The following is a 27,539-nucleotide window of genomic DNA, read 5'->3' on the forward strand; positions in this document are numbered from 1 at the left end:
TTCTTCAAAGCCAGAAGGACCAGCATGTCATGGGCTGCTGAACCCCAGAGAGAAAGTGAGAGACCGAATGTGTGTGTGTGTGTGTGTGTGTGTGTGTGTGTGTGTGTGTTCATGTTGACGTCTTATGACGCTTATGGCTTTCTATTGCCCAAGAGAAAAGAGCCAAACTCTTTGGAAACTTTCTTCTTTTGACAGACAAATTTCCCAGAAACTGTAACCATAATAGCTGGAGGGTTGTTAAACAAGAGAGTATAACTAAGGTTGGAGTGGTGAACCAAAGGAATTTGGAAAGTTTGAGAATCAAGAAGATTGGGGTGGTTGACACACACTTTCTTTTCCTTTAATTTTTGAGAATTTTTTTCCCCTCTTGCATCTTCCTTTCCAATCAAATATATTTCATTCCAGACCTAAAAATCAAAATCCTCTTCTCTCCAGCCTCTGTGTGGATTAGGAGTAATTATAAGGTAAAAATAACATTGTTTCCTCTCTTGAAATGCATACTTCTATTCTAAAGGTTTACTGAGGGGTCTATCTGACTTTTTTTTTCCAAGTTCTATATGAGATGGTATTTGCAAGGTAGTATTATGTGGATCTAATATAATGTAAGGCAGGCAGGGGGTGGCTAGTTAAGAATATATCTTTTACTTTTAAGTTAAAAAAAAAAAAAAAACTGATGGAGAAAGACACACACCAACACAAACAGCTCATGGCAATTCTCTTCCTGAGTATAACAGCTAGAACTAGTGGGTTCCCAAGTACAAGGCTGAAGCTGACTGAAATGCCCCAGCAGGCTGCTGGATTTGCACTCCAATGTCCAGCACATTTCATGTAATTACAGCTGCCTGCTGAAGGAGACCTGTGGTCTCCCTAGGCTGTTAAGACCTTAGTTGTGGCCAGAAGGGGAGTAGGTAGGATTCAAGTCCCGCCACCAATGCCAGAAGCTAGGAGCTTCCTTCACAGCAAGGGCAACCATTAGAATAAGGCAGCTGTGCAAAGCAGAATTCAAAAGCTTGTAGATTTAGGTAAAATAGTGCCATCTGTGATTTTCTCCCCCTTTTGAAAAGTATGGAAGAAAGAAAGGCAAGTCCTAGAAAAAAGAGAGCTAGCCTCCTCAGAACTGCCAGAATCTGCCCAGCTGTACTGGGTTATTTTCCTAGGAACAATACAAATCAATGAATTTGAATGGAGTTATCACCGTGGTTTTCAGAATTACCTGAAAAGCTTGCCAAAAATTCTGACTCCCCAGAACTAGTCCAGAGGTTCTGATTCAGAATGTCGAGCTCCATTCATGGGTCTGGGTCATATGTAAAATGGGTGTTTTACCATCCACAGGATTACTAAGAGCCTTAAAAGAGACAGGTGCCTGTGTGAACTGCAAAGTGCCACATAAATGGTGATATTGAATAATGTGGTGTGGAGAGTGTTCCTTATATTTGTCAGGCACTGGGCTAGGAACTCTCAGAAAAATAAAAGAAGACTGCTATCGTTGTGAGTCTGCATAGTTGATAGTTTTCTAGCATTAGAATTCACCAAGAAAACTTCCCTCTCAAGAAAATGAATTCCTTACGCAAAAATGTGTGAGTACCTTTTTTCTCTCTCAAAGTAGTAGTTTTGTTATTTCTAAGGTAACTCTGAAAATAACACACGAACATCGAGACTCAACTCCAAATGTTTTCCAAGGAGAGGTTTCAATCTTTCTGATCCTTTCTTTCTTTGTTTTACTCACAGATTCATTAGGGGGTGGTGTGGCTGGAATTTCAGTTAGCTGATGGCGTTTCTTCCTTTTTTAATTGAACTGCAGGGGATGAAAATCATTAGGGGATGCTTGTATTGTGTTTGGATGAAAGGGTTTTCCTTAATATGTGCGCCTTGGTCACAGCACACATTCTTCGAATCCCTTAATCGTGCATAGTTGACATACCTCACACACACTGGAGGCCTGAACGAGTGAGCAGCGGGATGAACGGGCAAACATAAAAACCAAGTAAAAAGAAATGCTAAAAATATCACCCTAGTATATGAAATTTGGGCTGTGTGCTATTTGTAGTGACTACTTAAAAATGGAATCCAGTCAAAGGGTCATTTCTTTTTCACTTACAAAACAAAAGTGATTTCACAAAGAACCCTAAGTTGGAATATACTTTAGAAATAATCTAGTCTAGTGATTTTCAAATCATGCTTCCTAGAGCTGTAAAGCAAGGTTACTTCACCTTGGCTAAACATTTGAATCACTTCGGAAGCTTCTTAAAAAAATTATGCTAGAGCCTCACCCCCAAAGAATCCAATTCAGCTCATACACATGGTCCCTGGGCATGTGTTTTAAAAGTTTTCCAGATGATTCTAACGTACAGCCAAGGTTGTGAACCTCCATTCTGGGGATTTGGCAGTCCAAACATTTGGGCTTGTGGTCGATGAATGCAAGTATACTCCCTGGGGTCAATATAATAGAATGTATTAAATGGGGAAATGTGGGATGTGCTCGTGCCCCACAGAGTTCCCATTAATTTTAAAGAAAACACTAGACTTTGGAAAATTCAATTAAACAGCATTCTATCATGTATTCCTTATACAGGACATTCTGCAGATGTACAAAGTACACACAGAAGATTAAGACCCAGTCTTCCTCTTAAAGATTTTACAGTCTTGCAATCTGGAAAGATATATGGGTTTTGGCCTATGGCAGAGGCATAGGGAAGGAATGAGCAAAGCAAGGATAGATATAACTTTAATAAAAGGCAAGTGTGTTATGGATGACACGAGGACAGAATCGCAGACAAAACGTTTTAGCTTTCAGCATTTGTTCTAATTTCTCATCCCTTCTTTCCGCAGCATAGAACAGACCACACTGAGCACTTTTGACATCCGAACTCTTAGAATAGCACGACTGTAAGAAAGAAAAGCAAAGCCCATACCCTATTCCTTCTTACTCCCACTTGGTACAAGGTAGGATATTTCCTGGAGCCTGCAACTCACTAGGTTGGAGGTCCCTCTGATAGATGGAAAAAAGTAAAAAGCATGGATGCCAAGTGTTCTTCTCAGGACTGCTTCTAGATGTCTGACCACTGGTTTCTTTGCCAAGGGGAAGGCAGAGAAAAACACCTGCTTGACTTGATTTGCTTTTGTGCTTCTTGAGGTCAAAGATTGTTAATAACCCCATGTTATCATCCATTGATTCATTCAGCAGACATCTTTTGAGATCTGCTTATAGTCCAGGTTCTGTGCTCACTGATGGTGATATAAACAGTGGGGACATGCTCAGAGCTTAATAGGGTACAAATATACACAATAAAAATAAAAATACAAGCAGATACCAAATAAGAAAAAGAAAGAATGGGAGAACAGAGGCAGAGCAAATTCATTCTACTTAGTGGACTGCAATAAGCTTTGTAAAGCAAGTGATATTTCACATAAAAAGGGCAATTGACAACCAATTCATTTCCTCATCCTCTCTTCCTATCTCCATCCCTCATTTCCTTTACTTCCTCAGATACTTAAGGAGTTTCTATAGTGCTTAAGGCACCATGATGAGAGTTTTTGGCTCTAATCAGACGCTAATCTGCTCTCAAACGGCTGAGAAGGAACATTTGCTAAATATGCACACCCCGTAGAAATTGTTAAGTGACATAATTGAAGTGTAAGATAAGGAAAGATGTATAAGACAAAGATAAAAGGTTCAAAATTGACTGAAAAAAAAAATTGTAGTCTTGATGTTTCTGTTTCATTCACTGCTTTGAAAACTGTTCCTCAATGTGTGTGGAAGCATCCACAGCTACACGTGGGGGTCTTGCCGTATCTGGGAAGCAAGGTGAGGTCTTGTGACCGATCCCCGTCCAGGATGCCGGGACCATTTTTGCACTGGTCGTTTATAATCCCCAACCTGTGAAGAAGTAGACTCACTCTTACACGGAAATCAACTTGTGCTATTTCGCTTCTTAGTTTCTGAAAATCATTTTCTGAAACTCTATTTGAAAGACCCTTTGGAAATAAAGTTGCGACTTTGTATGGTTTTCTTGCTAAAAATGGGAAAACTGAACTTGATTGGTGGACGCAGAAGTCTTACAAGCTTTGAAAAACTGTTATGCTGTAGGTTTTACCCTCGCTTTTTTTTTTTTTTTTCCCCCTCTCTCTCTTCCTAACCATTGAATCTTGAAGCACATTCTTTCATTAAGGAGATTCAGCACCCTCTATGGTAGTTGACTGTGAGTCATTAACATCCTGCAGCAGGTCCTAGTCTAGAAAGATAAGAGTCAGCCTCATGCAATAAAAATTTTAAACAAATGCTGCTTTACTTTTCCATCATTCTCTTTTTTTCCCTATCATTCTCCAAACAATTTTCCCTATCATTCTCGCAAACAATACAAATTTGGTTGGCCATGGAACCAATAATAACATTGTAGTTTAAAATTTAACTTCATTTCCAGACAATATCCCATGACATTGACATTCTGTAAATAGTGAACCCAAGCTTTTCCTCTTTTAAAGAATCTTGTTATCCCTCCCAAGAAATATCTGTGATTCATTTCTATATTCTCTTGCTATTCAGCAAAATGGAGCCTGCTTCATCAGTTTCTGGTCTCTGTAGATTTCACCTTTATTGAGTGATTAATTACTAGCTTTCTGGTGACTTCTTAATCTTTTTCTGTATTTTAAAATATTCCTTCATTTTGAAATTCTCTAGTGTATGATACAAACTCTAAATGGAACATAAGAAACTGCAATTACTTCCTCTTTATTCAGCTTTGCCTTTACTACCAAAGACATCATTTGGAAAATGTATTAAAGAATCATAAAAGTTTAAAACTTAAAAATAAACACTAGGCAGTTAGTTTCGTCAATGAAAACATTAGCATTTAAAGGTTAAAGTGACAAAAAATGTGCTTATTCCTTACATTACTAACAGAGTGCCCATTTATATTAGCAATAGTTGTATTTTTAAAAGATGCTGCAAATATATAAAGATTGGTGGCCTCTGAATATTTAAACACAATAGATTTAAGACAACAAAACCAAAACACACTTTTATTGTTAGGGAATACTGAAACCCACTGCTTAATGTATGAGTTAATGGGACTTCTTGACAAATCACCTGTTAAATTTTAGCTGACAGCTTGTCATATATTAATTATAAATAATTGTAATATACGGCTATCATAATGCATGCAACAAAAAAAAAAAAAAGAAAGGAAGAAAGGTAATTAGAGTATATCCTTTGTTTTCCCCCTCCATTTCTTGCTCACAAGAAAAAAATGACCCAATGTTTCACTTGGGTTGGGATAGTGCCAATAGTTAATGGAATGCCCCACTCTACTAAAGAATTTAATGGGAATATCCATTTGTCACAGTCGCATGCCGTAATCTCCAGTAGCAGAGCCAACGGAAAATAGCATCGTACCATAACGTCCTCTACACACTGCAGGTGAGGGTGAAATGCAGCAGCCGAACTGAACACAGTCAGGGTAGAGGGCCTGGCTTTTCTAGGCCTTTCTTTAGAGAAAGATATGGATTTCTTGTCCTTAAGAGAACACTGCTGCCTGACAGCAACAAGAAATGCTGCCCTGAGAAAAAGAAAGTGCCTTTCTTTCATATGGAGAAAAATGTGAATGTTTGCATAGCATGTCTCAAAATCTCTAACCACCTCTTTGTCTACTGGAAACCCCCTTGTTTGTAAAGAGACGTTTGTTCATTAGTGGAATCAGAAAGACCAGGATTAGACTCTCATTTCAATCACCAACTAGTTCTGCGTAGGAGCTTCCAAATCTGAAGAATGGGACTAACAGCATCTAAACGTGCTATGTTACTGGTAGAATGCATAGGACCATATGAATCCAAAAACCAGCATGGCATCTGAATTACTGTCTTCCTTTCTTATTCACAATTTAGATGGAATTATGGTGTATTCTGATTACTTTACATGTGTAGATCCTGTCTTCCCAAATGCATCAAACTATTGTTTAGTGACTATATTTAATATCTGTTTGTTTCATCTCTCTCATGTACCAGTTCTGTGTCTGGAACAAGAAGTAAGCTACTGAAAACTGTTGTATGAATTAAATTGAAAAACTCTCTCAAACATTTTAACCCTTGTAGAGATGAATAGTTATTTGAAGATTAAAACCATTAATTATTATTATTTTTTAAAAGATTTTATTTATTTGAGAGAGAGAACACATGAGAGAGAAAGAGAGGGCAAGAGCATGAATTGGGGGGAGGGGCAGAGGGAGAAGCACACTCCCTATGGAGGAGCAGGGAGCCCAATGCAGGGCTCCATCCCAGGACCCTGGGATCATGTCCTGAGCCGAAGGCAGACACTTAACCGACTGAGCCACCCAGGAGCCCAACCATTAATTATTATTCCATTTGTGCATTTAGCCGCAAATGAATTAAGTATATTGGACATAACTATCAACTATAGGAAGAGATCTCAGATATTCGTTTCACTACCTTATGAAACTGTCTTCAGAACATGTTACTTGAACTTATGTCCTGTTTCTCCATTCTAACTGAATTTAAAAAAAAAAAAAAAAACTGGCTCTTACAAAGAAAATATTATCGACAGCAAGTATTTGATTCCTTGGTTAATAATGTGTAATCAGAATAGAAGTAAAAACACACGATTTGAAGTCAAGCCAATATAGGTTTAAAATTCTAGCTTGGCCACTGCTAGCTATGTCAGCCTGGCCAAATTATCGTCTCAGATCCTGTTTTCTCAGTTGTACAATGGGGCTAATTATATTTAACTACCAAGGCAGTTGTTAAGACTGGAGGCAAGGCATCAGCCTTGAATCTTTTAATCTCTAGCCACATGATCGAAACATAGGTTTTACAGAACAATATTTAGTATATATAATGCACTCTTCTTTCCTTTCTTTCCTACTTTCATTTCTTTTGCTCAAAAAATTGTTCATGACCCACGAGATTTGTGACCCACAAAAGGTCATGATGCGCCTTTTGAAAACAGTGGAATAGCATAATGTTTAGTATATAATACAAGAGTAACAAATGATTACTATCATTGTCGTTACGATTATTTTTAGTCTTTTTAGGATGTTTCATTATAGATGAGAATAAAATCTTTCAAGTACTTCTAGGAACTAACTCCCTTGGATGGGGTCCAAAATAGACTCATACTCATTGTATGCTGAATTATGCACTAGAGGGGGTTGTGCTATAGCAAAGTTCCTGTGTGCTATTCATGACAATGTTAGAGCAAAGGAACTAAGAAAATGTCTAGGCCCATTTCTTCATTTTTCTTCACTTAAGTATAGTTTTAAAATATTCTATATTTATTGCTCATTGATAAGTGGGAAAAAACTGTTTGATCTAGAACCGGGAGGTCACTAGGAAGAGTTGGGGGCAGGGTGACACTGGGTCATGATATCTGGGTTTTGGGTCTGCTTCTGCCACCAAATAGTTGGGTAACCTTAAACTCTCAGGGATTCAGTTTCCTTACCTGTAAAACTAGGTGATTTCAACTTCTGATGTTCTTCAACTTCAAATCTCCAAACAGTAAACACTCCCAGAGATTATGTGAGATGCCACAGAGTGTTGCTTCATTACAAATCTGCTGTGAATGTATTAATATTTGTATATGGGGTGGCTGTCTTAGCCCACTGCTGCTCAGATGTGCACAGAGTCTGGCTCCTCCGTTTCCTTGATCCCTTCATCCTCAGCAGCGTTGCCCTGAATAATGCTGGATTTTGTACAATAATAGCTCAGACTCGATAGTCACCTTCTCCCATTGCTACTTCTTTCTCCGAGATGTTTTTTTATTGTAGGACAGGAGCATCTAGGACCTCCTAGTGTCAGGAAAGTAGGGTCCTTTGGCTAATCTCACTTACTAATACTGTTCTCTCTCTCCTCTTCTTTTTGGATCTCTTTGCTACCTGTTTGCTGCTCATGTTGGTAATGATCATTTCTACATTCTGTAGGTAGTCTAACTGGCTACCAGTGGGGTAGGTTATTTCCTTAACTACACTCCCAGATGGTAGTCAGACTTCCCAGCCACCATCTTTTAAAATCAGGTCAGATCTGGTCAGACCTCCTTAAAAGTGGCAGAAGGATGCGTGTCTGTCCACCAAATGCAACATAAAAGGATTATTAGGGTTTTAAAAACTTTCTTTTTTTTTTTTTTTCCTCTGACATCCAACTTTGCAGGAGGAAAATGGGGCTTGCCAGTTTATGGAGGAGGATGTGGCAATGAGAAAAACAAATCAGTTTACACCTTGAGTGAGAATCACCTGTGTGGAGGCTCAGATTTCGGAATCCATCCTTAGGGCACAGGGGCAGGGGCCCATCATAACCTGTTCAGCCTTTCAGTTCCTCATGTCATCAGAAAGACTGGAGGGTAAACCTGGCTCTGGGGGTGACCTGAACAGATAGAAATTTCTTCTTTTTACTATAAGGCTAACCATAAAAAAAAAGTACAAGGAAGAGTCATGCCAGAATGATCCCCACCCCCAAAATTGCTGGAAAACTAAACTTAATTTAGCAAGACTCCTGGCAAAAATATGTGGCTTCTTTTTGGAACACAAAAGGGGCAGAGGATTACTGACCAACCCTTCAGTGTGTTTCAGGAGTACAGCATGCAGATGGTGGGAACAAATGGGCAGCTTGAGACAACAGTCAGGATGCCTGATCTTTAGTCCGAACCTAAGAGGTCTGCTTACCTTTGCCCTTTCAAAAACAGCCTCCAGCCTGCAGGGATAAGTATTGTGTGTATATGCTGGCCTGAGTGCAGAATGAGCAAGGGAGGTGGCTGGAGGCCCTGCCTTTACTTTATTTAACCTTTCTGACCAAGTTTCTAATAAAATTGTGGTAGGCCAATTGCCAGTGGTGGCTTCCAGCTGCTGACTTTTTCCACATGCTGGAGATCCTGTGAGGAGGAGTGAAGAAGGTTAAAATGTGCCTGTGAGCTAACAATCCATCCAGTGTGTTCTGTGGATGAAGGGTTCACAGATGAAGCTTGTGTAGCGGAACAACTGAGTGCATGTCTAGGGAGGGGGCTTTAGGGTGTTCTTCAGAGAAGCGGGGAGCAGTGAATTTCCAACATCCTAAAAAGCAAATAGCATGGAAGCAAGACAAGAGTTATCCCACTAAGGATGATTCGATACTTCCCTTTCTTCCTCTCTGACTCTAAAGTAGATGCTACGAGCATCCCCGAATAAGACTGCCAAGGTGAACTGGGGCGGACACAAACGGTCTCATCAACGCGCGCTCCTTATATTATTATAACTGCTTTGAATGGGGGCGCGATCAGCATTTTTTTCCTCCAATGTGCCGGGATGCAGAGCAGGAGAGCAGGAGAGCAGGAGGCACCCGGGTGTGCATCTCTTAGGAGATGAGTGAATTTGTTAGAGGGGGTCTTTTCTGGCCTGGTGGATGGATGCTGGGGAGTGACGTCACCCCGCCCCCTCCTCTGCGTGTGTGTGTGTGTGTGTGTGTGTGTGTGTGTGTGTGGTGTGCGCCTCCTTCACCCAGCTCTCTTGCCTGCCCTTCCTTCGTCGGGCTCTCCGGCCCTTTCAGTGGGTCAGTGGTCCAGATTCAGGGATTCGCCAGCGGGCGCAGCGGGCCTGGCTCTCCCTGCGCCCGGGCGCACCCACACTCACACTCTCGCGCTGGCAACGCGCACACACAATCTCCCAGCGCGGGGGCACCGCGATTCCGTGGGATCCCCAGCACGGTTACGAGGATTTTAGAAATCACCCAGACAAGGAAACAAAGAAAGAAGCTTTCCAATCACTTTCCTGAGCTTTTTCATTTAATTTCCCCACCAAATCACCTCGCCTCCAACCGTAACCACCAGTTCACGCCAAGTCCAAGGACTGGGCCGGACTGGCCATCCCACCTCCTGGCTCTTGACTCCGCTCGGGCCGGTCTCCAGGCTTCGCCTCGCCTCCTCTCCCCTGCCTCCCTTCTTTCCCCGCTGGCCTCAGTTTCTGGTTACCTCTCGCGTGCGCTTCACTTTTGGGGGGAAGAAGAGACGAAGGGGAGGGAGGCGCTGAGGGGGGCAGCCGAGTTGCTATTTGTGGCCAAAGAATCCTCTTTAAAAGAAGCAGCGGCAGGAAGGAGGAAACCAGAGAAGAGGAGGGAGGAGAGGAGACCCGGCCCCGGACCCCCTAGCCGCGAGCAGCGGAGCGTCGAGGAGCGGGAGGAGGAGGAAGAGCAGGAGGAGGAGGAGGAGGGAGAGCAGACACAGCGGCGGCGGCAGCAGCCTGCGGAGCGAGCGCAGGGCGAGCAGGAGGAGCGGGAGGAGGAGAAATCGCCGCGGAAGCCTCCGGCTCAGAAGGGCCAGGAGGACGGCCCGGGAGGAGGAGGAGGAGGAGGCGGAGGAGGAGGAGAAGGGGGTAGGGGTGGAGGGAGGGCGGGGGGACGCGCTCCTCTGGATGCTGGATTTCGGGTTTTTGGACTCACTCGCTGACTCTCCTCCACTTCCTCGCTCTGGACTGGGCTGGCCATTCGAGGGCCGGGCGGCAGCAGCGACTGGGGGGACTCCCGCGGCGGTGGCCGCAGGTCGGCGGGATTAAATTGGCCGCCCAGAGGCGGCGGCTTGGGCAGGAGCGGGCTGCGCGGCCGTGGCGGGGCGCGAAGGCGCTGGGGAAAAGTGCTGGTGGCGGCGCGGGAGGCGGTGGCGGCTGCTGCCCGGAGCCAACATGACCAGGTAAGTCCCCGAGTGACCCGGTCCGCCCCCCTGTGCCCTCCCCTCCCTGCGCCAGGGGCTTGCCCTGAGCCCGGCTCCGGCAGCCCGCTCCTACCGGGCCGGGGCTTCCCACTCCCGCGTCCGCGAGCCCAGCGCCCCGGCTCCGGAGCGCACACAGTTTGCTCTTCTGAACCTCCTTGGGCAGAGGTCCTCCCCTGCACGGTTCGCTTGTCGTTTAAAACCTCAGACCAAGGGAGAGTGGCAATTCTAGAGAATGAGGGTGTTTGTGTATGTGTTATTTGTGCGACCCCCGCTCTCTCCTCCTAGGGTGGGTAGAGTATTGGGGAAATGGAGGAGCTGTGGGGCAATCCGACCCTACCCAGGAGGGATTCTGCCTCTGCATGTATCTATATCTATCTATCTATCTTTTTTTTTTTTTTTTTTTTTTTTTTAAGAGGCAGTGATTACTGTTTTAAGGAGGGCTGGTTATGGTGAGGGGGCGAATTCTTTTTCTTTCTTTCCTCCGAACTAGTGGGGGGAAGGAGAAATAGCAGGAATCAAAGTCTACACGGCTGCCATAGAGGAGGGGGATTGTTTTGGAGACCTTTCTATGGCAGAATCAAAGATCCTAGTTCTGCTACGGGAATCTGCTATTCTTACTCCTTCCGTAGGGAAGAGAAAGCAGAATTTATAATGAAAAATCCAAGTTGTAGGAAACAATTTAAAAAGAAAGCCACAACAAACCAAAGCTTCTTGGCTTTTCCGTCGATTTATTGTAGCTTTTATGTAGGCATGTAGAAAACTTGGATTGTTTATGAGGTTGATTTTCATTTAGAAGCATTAACAAATGAAGTCAGTTTTCTTATGCTTAAAAAAAATTCTTGAACACTAAAGTGTGAGCTTGGCTTTCACTAATTGGGTGTTCTAGGGTTCTGAATAGTAGTTCAATTCTCCAAAACCGGGACTATCACATCTACTTGTATTGTTTCCAGATCGCCTCCCAGTACACGACTTGCCTAATGTCTCTGTTTTCTAAAATTCTTAGAGTGCTCCCCCAAGACCAAGCTACAGTTTGTGCCTTAAGCACCCAAGAAGATTCCCGAGGGTTCACTCTTCTTGTATTTTCTCTTAAAGTTTTTTTTTTCTTCTTATAGATGCCTATAGACACAGTGGCAGTGACTTAACAGAGCTTAGCACACTCATTTTGAGCCTCTTAGAGACTAGTAACTGCCTGTGACTTGAGATAGATTTGCTGTTGGACTTCCAGAGCTACAGACATGGACCTTTCCCTTTGATGTGTACTTTCCAACCATCCTGTAATAACACGAATATGGGGAGTTAGTCCAACCGTTCATACTTTTGACTATTTTGGCTATTCTGTCTGTATGAAAGTGTACACACCCACTACTCAACTTGAATAAAACCAAGGTGATGTACCAGGACTTGAAATATACTGATTTAAAAGAAGATTTAGATGATACCTACCTAAAGATTATGTTATGTTGGTAATATGATGATATCCAGGACAATGCTTAGTAGATATTATACTTATTTTGAAAGCAAATTCTGTTATATGCCACAGATAGATATTATTTTATTGACTTAGCAAAGAGAATAAATTTTCAATGCTAGATGTCCGAATTCTTGAAATAGACATCCTAAATGGACATAGAAGGAAAATTTCCCTACCTCCCACCTCCCGTAATTATGTACTGTACTTTGCTTTTCAATGGAGCTAGCAATTCTGTGACAGATTTTTAAAATTCACCCTCATGCTATCAGCTATTATTGTACTTTCAAAGTGTGAAATTGACAAGCTGGTCAGTTTCATGAATTCAGCTGTCAGATTGTGTCCAGTTAAAAATTGCTAAAAGCTGTAAATGTGCCTGCCTGGAATTTTCTTTTGTAAAAGAAAGACAGCAAGAGGATGAGGATTAAGGGGTGTTATTAATTGTACATCTTTTAAAAATAGGTGCACTCCAATGTGAGTTTTATCACTGGCTGTTGTTGGGAAATACATGTCGATTTCTACTATTTTAAAAGTGGCCTTCAGTTTGTATCAGTATTTCATTTAAAATAGTTAGCACTTTACTTAGAAATTATCTGTTCTTAAAGCCCTCAGTATCCTAAGTATAATAAGAATGAAATTCAAAGAGGAAAATTGCCTTTCAAATATATCTTAATATATTTGAGTAATATATCACTTTTTTGTAATGACATGTAAAGAGGTGGATGTTAAATATTTTATTGTGGAGATTATGTAACACAAATTCTTCCTGGACCAGTGCAGTGGTAGTTATTAAAGTAATGAAATGTGGTGATCTATTTTAATATATATGTATTTTGGTAGATAACTATGAAAGTAAAACTGATTAAAGTATTAAATACAATGACTTGATTTGCCTTTTAATAATGACATTCATGTAAAGCCAGAATATCTCCAAGTGGAAAACTGAGAATCGGAATCCCCTCATCTGCTGCTGTCCGCTGAGCCACTAGGGGCCTGTATTACTGTTCTTATATCCAGGAGATACCCTTGTATGGCAGATGCAAACCCTTCCTAGAGAGACATTAAAAAAAAAAAAAAAGTAGGCAGTCCCCTAAGTTTTTGTTTGTTTTTAACCTATTAACTCATGCTCTAGTGTTAGCCACGGACATTGATTGAAGAGTTTTTCAAGAACATTATTTACAGAGCTTCTCTGAAACTATGATGGTGTAAGGTGATTTTTTCATATAAAATGTGAAACAAAAGAAGTATTTGTGTAAATTCATATGTGATCCCAGATTCTCAGTGTATGTCAAGGATAAACAAGGAGGAACATTAATAACTTTTTTTTATTGGACTGATAAGGATGTTATTTGCATAATATAGGGTTAAAAGATAAATGAAGCAGAATTACTTTAAGGAAAGTGTAGTCGTAGATTGATGGTGTGATTAAATTCGCTTTGTAAGGTGCTGTGCAAGTTAGTATGGAAGGAGAATCTGAGTCTCTGACTCGTTTAGTCAGCATTTGAGGGACCTGGACTGAAGACGCACTATACATTTTTAAGTGTCAGTTTCACAAATTTGAAATCGACCAGCCATGGCTATCTTGATGGACATTAGGCAATAAGGTCAAGTATACTTACACTGTTCTTTTGTTGATTTTCAGTTTTTCAAACTGACAAGGGTGACTGTTGGTAAAAGAGCACACTACTGGCATTTGCATATTGGATTTCCTTCAGACCCAGCTTGATTTATCAAGCCATTAAACAATTCTATTTTTAAAAAGATGCTATGGATAAATAAGAATTCATTAACATAATCCCATATGAAAAGTGCCATTTCAGGAAAGATGGATTTCTCAAGGTGATTTTGCTTTAAAACTACTCTTCTTCAGTTTCAGCTGTGTATTTGTGGGTAGTCTGAGAGGTGAATATGTGTGTGCTCTAACTTGTGTTCCTGAGAGCCTCAAACTTTTAGAGTCACATCTTTAAATCTATGCACTTAACCTTTGCTCATAGGTACCCTTTTAGTTCCCCCGAAGTTCCTGGTTATCTCACAAAGGAACTTTACCTTTGACATAGTGTGCTCAACTTAGTGGCCACAGAATATACCTTTAGGATTGGCATTACAAGATACATGAAGTGCTAAATATACAAATGTAAGTATTCAGTTTTCCAGAGTACTCGAAGAATATATTGTTTTTTTTTTCCTATTTCCTTAAAGGGACAGTAGTTTTTGGTTGAAAAGTTTAGTGTGAGAAAATAAGTTATATTTTAAGTCAGGCCTACTCTGGGTGCCTTATTGCCTTAATGGAGCTATTTACCTTTTCTTTGTACTGTTTGGTTTCTTTGAAAAATTTGTTTTGGAAAGCTACTTACTAGTGATGGCACAAAGGCAATGTGCAGCCTGAAGCAAAGTCAGTATTTAAAAACATTTCTTTTTATATTACTAATGATTTGCCAAGAAAGAGCAAAGAGAGGAGTTATTCTCTCTGTGCACTACAAGATTGAGGATTCCCGTATAGCACATCATCTAAGAAATCTGATAATGTGGAAGAAGATTGCTTAGAAGGGATTTGTCAGTGAATTTTATTCCAACAAACATCACTTGTTTAAGCTTCTGTAATTTCATAACACAGTGACATTTCCACCAAAGGAATTGTTTGGGAATATGTTTTCTATATGGATAATCTCATTTGCTTCTAATTAGTAGTTGATAACACTTTTAAAAATTTCATGCTTGGCTTGCATTTATTTTGACAATTGAAGTGTCCAACTCCCCCCCCCCCATTTTTTAAATAAAAATGTATTTCAGCTCTTCACAATTAAGCCCTTAAAAAAGATAGCTGAAAGAATATATGGCTTGTGCTTCCTGATTGTTCATTATATGAAATTATAGCCTTAGATGTAAAAGTTCAGCATTTTCTTTGCGTCATAAGTCTTGGGGAGGTCAAAGAGCAAATACTTATACGTTACAGCAGTCTCTGACCTAATGCAACCTAAATAATAAAGTCATGACAGTGGTGCTAGACTGAAGCATTAATGAAATAGAATTCTTATAAGAAGTATTTCACAAAATTACATTTAGGTCTTCTGCTCCACGTTTCCCCTTGAATAAATTACCCAGTTGCTTTCATGTAATCAACAGTCAGTTTGCATTTTCTTCTTTTAACATTTTAGTCATCAAATATTTTTAAGACTTCGGCATTAAAGTAATTTAAGTATTATGACCACATATATTGCCATGTTCTCAAAACAACGTGTCGGGGGAAAAAATGACTAAAATCGTGCCTGTAATGTCCTGCCTTCTCCCTCTCCAGATAATCCATTCGGTATTTTTCTGTTCATTATTTTCTATTTGATGCTGATATATATTTAATTGGATCATGTCAATACTTGTCAGTTTGTCTATAGCTTTTTTAAAAATTACAAAAAAATAGAGCAAAACTGAACTTTTTATTCACTTTTCAATCCTTACTGTCCCTCAAATCAAATTCCTATGTGTCATAGATCAGTAAATGAAAGAATTGACAATTTGGAAAGCTAAGACAACTAATTTTGTCTGTAAGCCAGCAGATCAGGTGTACTGTAGATAAGTAATATTGAGACAACTTAGATGATCCTTACTCCCCACCTGCAGCAAGCAAGCCTCGCTTTCCTTTGCAAATGACTGCTCTTAGGTGGCAGGCTCTTCTTCGGCTCCTTCAGCATATATTACAATATACAAAGCGAAAGCAACCATCTGAGGCTAGGCTTTCTCCAAAGCCTTTGGATTTTCACTGACTAGAAACCCTGTTTAACTTTGACATTCAGAAAACAATGTCAGGAGCGTTGTGACCTTCACCACATTGTTATTTACTGGATTTAAGCTCTGTAACTCTTGTCAGTTTCATGAAATTGATTGAATTTATAAATTCTTAATTGTCTTTTTTAACAGCCTTTGGGCTATATTCCTCAATGCAGCAGTAGCTAACTAAATTGAGATTGTGAATTACAAAGAGAGAATAGCACTTCTCAGTACTGTTTTGGGATTAGGAGATATTGTACTTTGAAATATATAAAATGATCATCGTAATCATTGGGTCACAAGTCATAAGAGACTTCTGTTTTAAGCTTCAGTAAATCAACTCCTTTTTTTAACAAAAAAATTTGTGTTAGTACTGATTTTATAAATAATTGAAAATTAGTTCTTTTTTTTTTTTAAAGATTTTGTTTATTTATTTGAGAGAGAGAGAGCACAAGCAGAGTGAGCAGCAGGCAGAGGGAGAAGCAGGCTCCCCACTGAGCAGGGAGCCCCACGTGGGACTCGATCCCAGGACCCTGGGATTATGACCTGAGCTGAAGGCAGACACTTAACCGTCTGAGCCACCCAGATGCCCTGAAAATTAGTTCTTATTTAATCCTATTTAATCCTGCTAGTACGTAATGTATATAAAGGTAATGCTAAAGATTGTAAAATCTTGACTTCCTTCCTTCCTTCCTTCCTTCCTCCGTCCCTCCCTTCCCCCTTCCCTCCTTCCCTGCCTCCCTCCCTTCTCTTCTCCTTTTCTTTCTTCTCCTTTTGCTGCAGTGAAAAGAACATAAATTTGATGCAAGCAGAACTGAATTTATACATTAGTTTTGTCGCTTATTCGTGGAATCTTGGGGGAAGTTACATAACATTTCGAGTCTCAGTTTCATCATTTATAAAGTGGAGAAAATAACCATAGATATAATGAAGATCCAATTAGATAATAAGAATTTGTCTTATTTTTCATAAAAAAAAAATCGTGGATGTAAGAGTATGTAAGGAACATGTTATATTCATTAATGCTAGTTTCTCGGATAGAATTCTGTTGTCTTTGGCTATCTGCTATAAATTATTGCTACCTGACTTAAAAATTAGGACTTGTTGGTTATGGATGTTTTGTGTATGTTTGTTCAATTTGCACTGTTGTGTACTTGCTACCATTACTACAGATGCTGGAAGTACAGTTTTTTTCCAGCATGTGTATTGAAGTCTGTATCTATCAGTATGTCATGGGACACAATCTCAGAAAGCTTTTAAAGCAAAAGCTAGAAATGATTTTACCTAAAATATACAAAGAGAGCATTTTGCTTAAAAGTCAAAAATGTATTAATAGATTCTTGATATTTGATGTGGAGCTGTGGTCTGGGGGAAGAAATGTTTAGAAAAGCACTTAATTAAAATAGTGAACCAAAAGAATTGCCTTTTTTTTCTTTAATGGTAGTGCATCTTAGAAAGCTCCTTAGCTCTTTGCCCAGTGCAGCTGTCCTTCCCTGAAAGATCAGGTTTCAAGAGCAATGATGGATGGTGGGTGCCTGTAGCCAGTTGTGGGGTTTGTTCTGAGGTCAAATGTATTGATGGAGGATAGGAATTTACTGCCTTCTGTCTCTCCCTAAGATCTGCCAGTACAATTTCACAGAGAAAAATTAGACTAGACACATCAAATGCTGATCCAGTGTTCCATTATAGGTCAAAAAGACATTTGTTTTCAAAGTTTAAAATAATTTTTTCTTCCATTCCCCCTTCCTCATGTTCTATCCCAACTGAAAGGACTTCTTGATCGTGTGCACTAATGGTTTACTGAGCAAGTAGACCTTGGCCTCTCTGTAAAACAATTCAAACTACTTGCTATAGTAACTTAATTGAAATATTACTAAACAATTTTAAGAGAGAAACAAAATAATGTGTCTACCAGTTTTCATGTTTCTGTTTGAAACAGTTCAGTATGTTTTTTAGGTACATGGTTTTTTTTTTTTTTTTTTTTTTTTTTTAAAGATTTTATTTATTTATTCATGAGAGACAGAGAGAGAGAGAGACAGAGGCTGAGGGAGAAGCAGGCTCCCCGCGGAGCAGGGAGCCCGATGTGGGACTCGATCCCAGGACCCTGGGATCATGACCTGAGCCGAAGGCAGACGCTTAACCGACTGAGCCACCCAGGCGTCCCTAGGTACATGGTTTTATATCTTATTTTAAATGGATCTATCAAGATTGTTTGGCTAGTTAGGAATGATAGTAGTCTATTGGAAATGACTTAAATATTTTGAATCCACTTAATGACCAAGGAATGATTTTCACCTTTTTCCTGGGGGGAAAAGGGAGGGAATTTTAGTATTTTTAGAGGAATAAATTTTGTGAAACATCTTCCATTGGAAACATCCTATAAATGGTAGTCATTCTCTCTGAGTTCTTTCTTTGGCACTTTTTTCATCAACATTGTTTCCTCTTTGTCTGATGTTTTGGCCTCTGTCTCTCCATCTTCATCCTAAACACTTTTATTGTCATTTTCTCTGTGGCCCTCTTCAGGTCGCCATTTATCCCGTCTTCTGTTATATTCCTAACCACCTCTCACAGAAGCAATAATTTCTGCATAGATGACCTTCAAAATAAATTTCCTAACATCTTAATGGAGTTCCAGACCTGATTTTTTATCTGCTTGTTAGATGGTTGAGAAATAGAAGTCTCTCCTGTATCCCACACTCTGCATTTCATAAACCTAAAACACTATCTTCCATCCTACTCACATCGACTTTTTTTTTCTTGGTGCCTCATCATCTGATTTATCCCTGCACTAGAAACTTGGGCGTCACCTTTATCTCCTCCCTTCCTTTCATTCTTGTCCCTATTCAATTTTGCAGGTTTGATTCCTGTAATCTCTTTTAACCTTATCACTCCCTTTCCACTGCTCCCTTTCCCATGTTGTTGACACGCTCAGCACACAATTCATAGCTGCCTAGGCGATCTCTGTGTGCTCACACTTCTCTCCATTCTTCCTAGAAACTTTCATTTCTGAAATGCCAACCTTCTCAAGTCTGCATGCTCAAGTGCCAAATCCTCAATACAGCAGTCCAAGCACTTTGCAGTTGAACCCTAACCTGCTTGGCCCGCAGCCTCCCTCACACAACTCCAGATGCTCATCCACCTACAGCGTTCAGAGCCCCGTCGGGTTTTGGCAGTAACTGTCTCTGGAATCCCCTTTCTCTACCAGCTGTCCTAACTTGCATCCCTTGAAATCCTTCTAATTATTCTCTCATTTTCTAATTCTCAGCTGAAGTACTGTGCCCTTTTCTTTGAATTTAGTTTGAGTTGAATTTAATTGAAACCACGAATGTAAAGAATAATGTTCATTTGAAACCTCTTATGATGCTCATGACACCGAGATAGGTAAAAACCAAATTTCTGTTAATTTTTGTGATTTTGGAAGTACAGTAGCAGTGGTTGATGTGTGTCAATTCATACGAGTGATTGCTAGAATTTGCTGAGTACTTACTCTGTGCCAGGCATTCAGCATAGCACTTTTTCTTCAGTACCATATTTAATCTCTGAAGTAATTGTGTATAAGTTTGATGCTTTTATTATCACCAGTTTATTTAGGAGGAAACTGATTAATCGAAAGGTTAAGTGACTTGCCCAAGGTTGCACAGCTAGAAATAGTAAAGAAGGAACTTAAAGCCAAGGGTTTAAGTCAAGTGATCTTACAGTCCCAACTCTCACCTGCTCCCGTCTTAACCCTCAATATATGCTCGTGTCTGACAGGATTTTTAAAAAATTTATTTCACATATACCAGGCAAATAAAACCAATATGGCGCTTTCTTGACCCAAATTCAGGAAGAATCTTAGGTGTTAATGTAGGTTGTCCCTCCATCATTTCCGATAAGTCTCTTCTGCTCCTTTCTCTGGTTTGGACTCTAGGCATTGATTTTTTTTTTTCTTTATACTTAAGTTGTTTGGATTAGACGGCCTTTTTGTGGCAGTTGCCTTTCAACTCCAAAATTATATGCTTTTCAGGCCAGTGACACAATGGCCTGAGCTCTGGAGCAGAAGTGGTTAAACAAAATATTTCCACCGAGAATAGTTTTTAAAAATCACAAAGGCTGGCATTTTCAAAACTGCCCAACAGGTAAGGAATCAAAGCATTTTTATAAAGAGAAATATGGATCCAGCAGGATTATCTGAGGAGCAGCCTCCCATCAAAGAAATGAAATTATGCCAAGTGACTGATATATATGCATTCTATTTATTGGCAGCCTGCCCTACACAGTTGTATCTGGGAAATGTAGTCAATTATAATGTCTCTTCTAAAATACTCTATTTCTACTGCTTACCTGTTAATTTCATTATCAATAACAGATGGATGATTTGATAAGTTTTTCTCCATTTAATCTATTTTGTGAAGGTTTACCTTTTTTCTTTTTTTGTGAGGCTTCCGAGGCCTATTTCTGATTAATTATGATTTTATAAATAATACAGTACAGGATTTACATTTGTTTGATGATTTGGAAATTTTTTTTTTTCTCTGGCAACAAGGCACCCTGAAGTTTTAAATCAGACATGGTACATAAAGTTACATGGAAAATGCTCTGGTCTTTTATGGCTCTTACAGAATATCAACTGTTAAGTCTTCTTTGCCCAGGCTTCTAAATGCTTCTCACAATCATACACTGTCTTGTCTAGCCATGTTTTCCTATGAGTTTATCTATAAACACAGCCTCCAAGAAGCCTGGAGAGGGGTATCCTATCCTCTTTGGGTAATGTGTAGTCAAGGCTCTCCCCCAGTTACAATCTTAATAAATGTGTTTTGATGATAACAGTTACAAATTAAGAATGACAAGTTAAATAATTGTTGTTATGCATATTCAGGCACTACCAAAGAAATGATTGCCTAAATGCATTTGAGTCTGATTTTACTGTTATCTAGACTCAACTTGATCTGATTTAGTTTTACCGAAAAAATTAGGAAATCCATAATTTAAATTTTGATTTAAAATTTGTCACTTAAAATCTGTTTTCTCTAAATAACTTGTTGTCTCAAGTATGCTAAAATTAATATTAACTTCCTTTCAACCGAATTATTCACTATCTTCTGATATTTTAGCTGACATCTGTTGGCAAGGTCCCCATCATCTTTTGCCTGGTTTGCAGCCTTTCTGTGTTTAGTTGGGATCACACTATAGTTGCTTCTATGCTCTGTAGCCAGTGTGATCTTTAAGAAACTCAAATCTCTGTTTCTCCTCCAAATATTCCTATGGTTCCACATTTCCTTGAAATATGGCTTGAAATATGCAGCAGAAGTCACCTGGCCTCTGGTATCTTTCCCTCTGCCTTGTCTCTTACCACCTTGCCATTCTTACATTCATTTTCTCTGTTCCCTTTGTCCCACCCTCAATGAATGTGCATTCCAGCAACATGAAAGTATTTGCTGTTTCCAAGATGCACTACTCTGACTCTTCTCTCTGTAATTCTGAGCATGTCTTCTCTCTTCCAGGTGTAAAGTCCCTTCCCCTTCCATTTTTGCCTGAGTCACCTCTTCCTTCAGGTCTTATCTTGGCTGACAACTCTTCCAGGAAGACTCCCGTTCTCCCAAGACTGAATACCCTTTATGCACTAAACAAGCACTGAATAAATTTGACACGTAACATGTATCATAATGCATTGCAATTGCTTATTTATGGTCTGATGGATTATAAATTCTTTGAAGCTGAAACCCATGTCTTGTTCCCAGTGGGATCTCTAGTACCTAGCCCACGGCCTTGCTCAGTGTAGTCCTGATATTGGCACATTGTTGTAAAGTATTCCATGAACAAATCAAGTGTGAGCAGAAAAATCAGAGATAGATTAATTCGTGGCCCAAATCTTATAACCCATATGCTTAATATTTAACTCTACAATTTATGATAATATCAGTTGCTCTTTAGTAATTAATTTTTATTTTACTTGAGCTAAGTTTCACTTACCTAGTTCTCTACCAAACCATGACAAAGCCAAATCTGAGTATACTGTGTGTATCTACTCATATGTCACTAGACAAGACAAATCTGCCTTTACATCTGGCTGGGGTAGGAATTCCCAGATGCACTTAATTCTGACACATGGTCATTATTGAACCAAAAGCCATTGCCTGGCATGATTAGAGCTTGTATTTGTTTTCATTTTAAAGGGCCTCATCCAGGCTGCCAAATGTACAACAGGTGCCTTAGTTTTATACTTGCCAATCTGTTGTTATTCAAATGACCGCCCTAACAGAGACTAATGGTATCTAATAAAATTGATCTCAGTTCTGGCAAGCCAGGCTCACAGGAGCGAGAGTGGTAGGAAGTGCAGTGTGGAAATATGCTGGTGGTGAATGTGCCTGGTGAAGCACACAGTTTTTAGAAGGTGACGTATGTCTCACACGTAGGCCCCTTGATTCTGTGGAGCTGTGGAAATCCTCCACAGCCCAGTGTCCTTTAAACACGAGGATCTGTAACATGGACTCTTATTGTAGACGGACTTGCTGGGTGGCATGGGGACAGGACTGGCTGTGTCAGCCTATCGGTGAACGGCTATGCCATATCTGTAAGGAACACTCCGGCAATCTCTTCATGCCAAACAGTTGGCAGGTATGAGGCCTTTTACTTCCTGTCATCAGAAGTTTGCCTCACTGATTTCATAAATTCTCTGCAAGACTTGACTATTAACAGAGTTAATGAGGAGAGGAATGTGTCAGTTTGCAAATAGGAGCTCATGTTTGGCTTTTTTCATTCAGACAGTGTGTATGATTTCTTGGGGTTTTCTCATGTTTTATAGGAAGCTGGCCTGTAGAAACCTTTGCCACCAAAGGAAATAACCTTTTGTCAATTGGCCATCAAAAGTTAAAAGCATAAGTGTTGGCAAATGTTAGAACCGCTTCTCACAAGGACACAGAATTGCATTTTTTTTTTTGCAAGGATTTTAGAGACCTCATTTTACTACCCACCCGCTCTCCCATTTTTGTATTCATTCTTTAAAGTGCCACACATTAAATTCCGCTAAATGCAAGGTACTATGGGAATATACAAATGAGCAAAACGCTGCCAGGTACAATTTGCACTGACAAATAGAGATCGAGATTCTTAAGATTTTGAGAAATGTGTGCTACATAAAGTCCGTTTCCTATTGGAGAGCTTTGTGTTGTCATGTGGAAAAAAGCTACTCAAATTCCATCATGATAGTGGAACTTACAGACTCACTAAATAGTAATAATAACCACTACTAGACTAAGAGAGAGTGGCTAGAGCCTTAGGTACCTAGCCACACGTCACTTAGCTCCACAGTTAATTGAGCTCATCTAATTTCCTGTGACCTAGCATATAGAATAGTTCTTAGGTTAGGATTTGGCTATTTTTGGACCATCTTTTTGTATTATTTATACCCATCCTACTTGAAAAAGGATTTGCAGCAGCTATTAAATCATATGCTTCATTATCCTTAATAAATCACCTTGGTAGAGCAGACAATGGATTATTGTACAGATGGTTAGTTTCTATGAGAAATTTTTAAAATTTGCATCTTCTTAGCCTCATTCTGACTGATATTTTGTTTCAAAGCATTTTTAAAATGATAGAGCCCTCAATGGGGTATGCCAAACTAGTCACTTAGTGAGTGTTGTTCATACCTATATATATATATGTAAAAGTAACATAAATGTGATTAACAGTGTTTAACAAGTATATTTAAAAGGCCTTTTACCATTTCTGATTGTGTAAATTTTTCAAAATGGTCTTCATGATTTAGAAGAAAAGATGTACATTAATGTAGGAAGGTTTTTTTAGTAGTAATGTTTCTTTTTGCAATTAGAATTGAGAAAAGTAATGAAATAGATACAAGCTTGCATCTATAAGCCTGTATGAACATAGTACTACTTATAGGTAAAGGGGAAATAAATTATCTTTTAGATATTTTAAGCATAAGACTCTTTCTCTTTTTTGATTATTTAGATACCAGAGTGACAAACTCCACTATGTTTTTGTGTCTCCAGATTTCTGTCTATATAGTAAGCCACATCGGCCTCTTTGTCATAGGGATAGCCATTTCTCGGAGAGTGAATGGGAAATTTTCCAAAGGTGCTAGTAAGTTCATTAGATTGAATCTCATGTTGTTTTGCTGAGGAAACTAAGACCCTAAGAGCTGAAGAGACTCCACTGTCCCAGCTTGCCCTTCAACCTTGGTCTCCTGAACTCTAGGCCATTGTTTTCTGTAGTTAACACTGTCCCTCTTATACTGACAGAAATGGGGTCCTTGCCAATGCTTTGCTGGTTCTGAGTTGGAGGAAGGTTCTACATCAGACAGTATCTGCTTTGATGAGGAATCTACTGCCTTTTCTCATCAAAATTCAAGGGAGAGGCACTGGGGGAGCTCCATCTGTTGAGCGTCCAACTCTTGATTTTGGCTCAGGTCATGATCTCAGGGTCGGGGATTGAGCCCTGTGGTGGGATTCTGCATTCATCAGGGAGTCTGCTTGAGATTTTCTCTCTTCCTCTGTCCCTCCCCCTGCTCACATGCTCTCTCTCTTTCTCTCTCTAAAATAAATAAATCTTCAAAAAAAATCCAAGGGAAAGTAAAGGACATAGATCTTTATCATGTGTATGTGTGTGTGTGTGTGTGTGTGTATACACATAAGATTCCGAGTCTCCTTATTACTTAATTAAAATTAAATATAATTATAAACTTAGTTGTACTAGCTGTATTTCGAGTGGTCAGTATCCCCATGTAGTTGGTGTGAGTCAGAACAGCACAGACATTACCATTGCTGCACAAAGCTGCATTGGACAACACTAGCCTACCTAATCAGTCGGTAATGTCATTTGGTATTTTTAAGGTTTCAGATGTAATAAAATAAAGCTAGACCATTTACGTACTGACAACACCCATTGATCTTAGTAGGAAAGAATGTACCTGCCAGATGTAAGTGAAAGATACTGTGTCTCAGAAATACATCCTCAAGGAAAGTGAACTGATAGCCGAATCTCTGCTTTTTGTCTCATGACAAATATGCATACTCTTTTACTTTGTCCCTGCATAATGTAGAGGGGGGACACTTGTATTGAAGTCAAGGAAGGAAGCAAATGGAAGACTGTTGGTTCCACCACATCTCCTCTCATTTCGTCAGCAGTCTTTTCTGTTATTTTCCAAAGGGTTTTTGTTTGTATTTCAGCCATTTCCACTGCAGAGATCCCAGAGAAGGATTAAGGAGTAGCAGTGTGGCTGAAAGAAAGGGCTCAGTAGTGAGATTATATACTTTAACATCCAAATAGGATGCTGTGACAGTGAATGGGGATGCTCTTAATGGGACAGCATGTGTAGATGAGGCCTTTCTAAGCCTACCGGATAGTTCTGATGTCTTAAAGCTCCATATGCAGAGCAGAGCAAATGTGTCTTCGTTGAGTTGGCTAAAATGGGCAGGAGGGAGGCCTGAAGGAAATCCTGGGGATGCAAAAGCTTTACTTCCCTAGCCTCCTCTTAGCATCTTTCTTATTGTCCTTTTGCTTTATTATAGTGCTCTTGAATTTTGTCAGCGATGAAGCCAAGCCAGTGTCACCTGTAATTAATGTTGACAAGCATGTATCAGAAAACCTGTTAGAAGTCATTGAAAGAAATGTGGGGTGGATGAAGACCTCCAGACTCACCCCTGACAATTCAGTGGGTATGAGAGGCAGAGTAGTCCAGACAATCCTAAACCTACACCTTAGCCTCCACACCCTCTCCCAGATCCACGCAAGGGTTAAAGGTTCAGTTTAATATTTTTATAGAGCCATAATAGAATAGTCAGGGGAAGGGGGAGGGATAAAAGCTGAACTACTTTATAACAGTTCTTGGAAACGTAGCCTCCCTTTCTCTCAACCAGCCTCACTTTTGGTCACAGAACCTGAGATAATTGTTCCCAAATGCCTTTCTCTTTTCCTTTCATATCTTAAGTCTCTATCACCTCCCACAGGGAGCACCACAGGTTCTGATATTTTTAGTTGCAGGCTTTGCATTTTGCAGGTAGAATTTTTTTTTTTTTTTTTTTGCATTATTACTATAGTTATAGAAAGAAGTTGCTTTGTTTTAAATATGCTTTAGAAAGTAGGTAGCAACAGTTAAGGTAGTTTTTTGTTTGTTTTAATCAGTTCTGAGACTCTTTGTCAATATGTTACAAAATCAAAATCAGCAAAAACAGGTTTCTGAGGGATAAGTGTTTTTAAAGGCAGTTGTTTAGAAATACAATCAGTTGGTATATTAAGCAGTACTTGTAGCTTTAAAAAAGATGCAAAGCACGCAGTTAGGGGCAGGGGATAGTATATACCTGATGCTAGGGTGTTTGGTATATAATAAAGTGGTGTTTGCTTAAGACCATGAACTGTGTCTCCCACCCCCTTCTCAGAAAATTTCTCAATTAAAAAAATAATAAAGGATGTTTCCATTTCTGTTAAAACAGATTTATTTATCTCCTTACCAAGAGGATTCATGGCAGGGATGGGAGTGTTTATGCTTCATGACATTTTCAGTCCCCTGTAACAAAGTGGAAAAGTGGAAGGTCTACTTTGAGCCAATTAATCCACTAGAGCCTGAGGACACTCACCTCTTGCAAAGTCTCATTTTTCAAGTTTTGGCTTTTTATTGTGATTATAGGTACCGTCTCTATCAGTAACCAAGGTGAAAATCAGGTTCCTTTGTAATTAAAGATCTAAATCTTGATGGCTATAGGAATATTATGATAGGGCAGGAGCTATGTAAAACAGCCACACATTTTCACCCCAGAAAGATTTAATAGTCCATCCCTCAAGCCCACCACACTGCAGTCATGGCTTATAGTGCTCTAGATAAAAACATTGAACTTGAATTCGTCATTACAGAAAGCATACTGAGAACTCTCAGGTAAGGTAACATGGTGATCCATACATAACACTGACCCTTGTTGATAAAAGGCTCTTGTACATATTGTTACAGGTGCTAGAGAATATGCAATATTAGATCCGGAATGGTACGGCAGTTAATTGATGTAACTGGTGCCAAAGGGTTGCTAAGTCCTTTAAAGGGGCAATTAATCATTTTCTATCATTTAATTATCTGAAAAAAAAATGAAGGGTGGGCATGATTAGTGTTCAGAAATATGCAGTTTATGTGTTAGTATTTTAAATTTATATAATTATAGCCCTGCCAAATTCAATACTGAGCCCCAGGGATAGCCCAGGTAGAGCCCAGAAAGACACAGAAATGTGGAACATCCCACTTGGGTGTGTCTGACAAGTGGCAGAGTAAGAAAAGTTAGCTTGGGTTAGAACAGGGTGATTTGAAGAAAACATGAATCCAAAGTAGTTTTTTCTATGCACTGTTCTAATACAGTGGTCAAGTGATACTCTTTTCACTTTTCTCTACCCTTTTTATTCTTCTATTTTAAAGTGAAAAAGTAGTATAATCTCATTATAAAAAATTTAGATTGGAATAAAAAGTCACTAATAATCCTGTTACCTGAAAACAACCCACTGTTCTGACTTGAGTAAAATTTTTGGTCCTTTATACTCTCTGGTGAGTTTGCTGCTCAGTACCTTGTCAGTTAACATTTTAGCATAAATACATTTTCCCATCTTGCCTCGTTATGATCATTGTCTTTAATGGCTGTCCAGTATTTCATT

The 27,539-nt window shown here is 39.6% G+C and overlaps 1 protein-coding gene across 50 annotated transcripts in view; it reads left to right on the forward strand.

Moving 5' to 3' along the window:
• The window catches only part of PTPRD (protein tyrosine phosphatase receptor type D), a 2,332,398-nt gene that overhangs the window by 1,794,829 nt on the left and 510,030 nt on the right, over positions 1-27,539 (forward strand). The window contains exon 1 of one of the 50 annotated variants that reach the window (XM_032392367.1): positions 6,342-10,657. The exons of the other annotated variants lie outside the window; for them this stretch is intronic. The gene's annotated coding sequence lies outside the window, so the exon portion shown is untranslated. Of the gene's footprint in view, positions 1-6,341; positions 10,658-27,539 lie in introns of those variants that run through there. 50 annotated transcript variants of the gene reach the window in all.

This window comes from Phoca vitulina, unplaced genomic scaffold (assembly GCF_004348235.1).
Source record: "Phoca vitulina isolate PV1807 unplaced genomic scaffold, GSC_HSeal_1.0 scaffold67, whole genome shotgun sequence".
Taxonomy (NCBI): domain Eukaryota; kingdom Metazoa; phylum Chordata; class Mammalia; order Carnivora; family Phocidae; genus Phoca; species Phoca vitulina.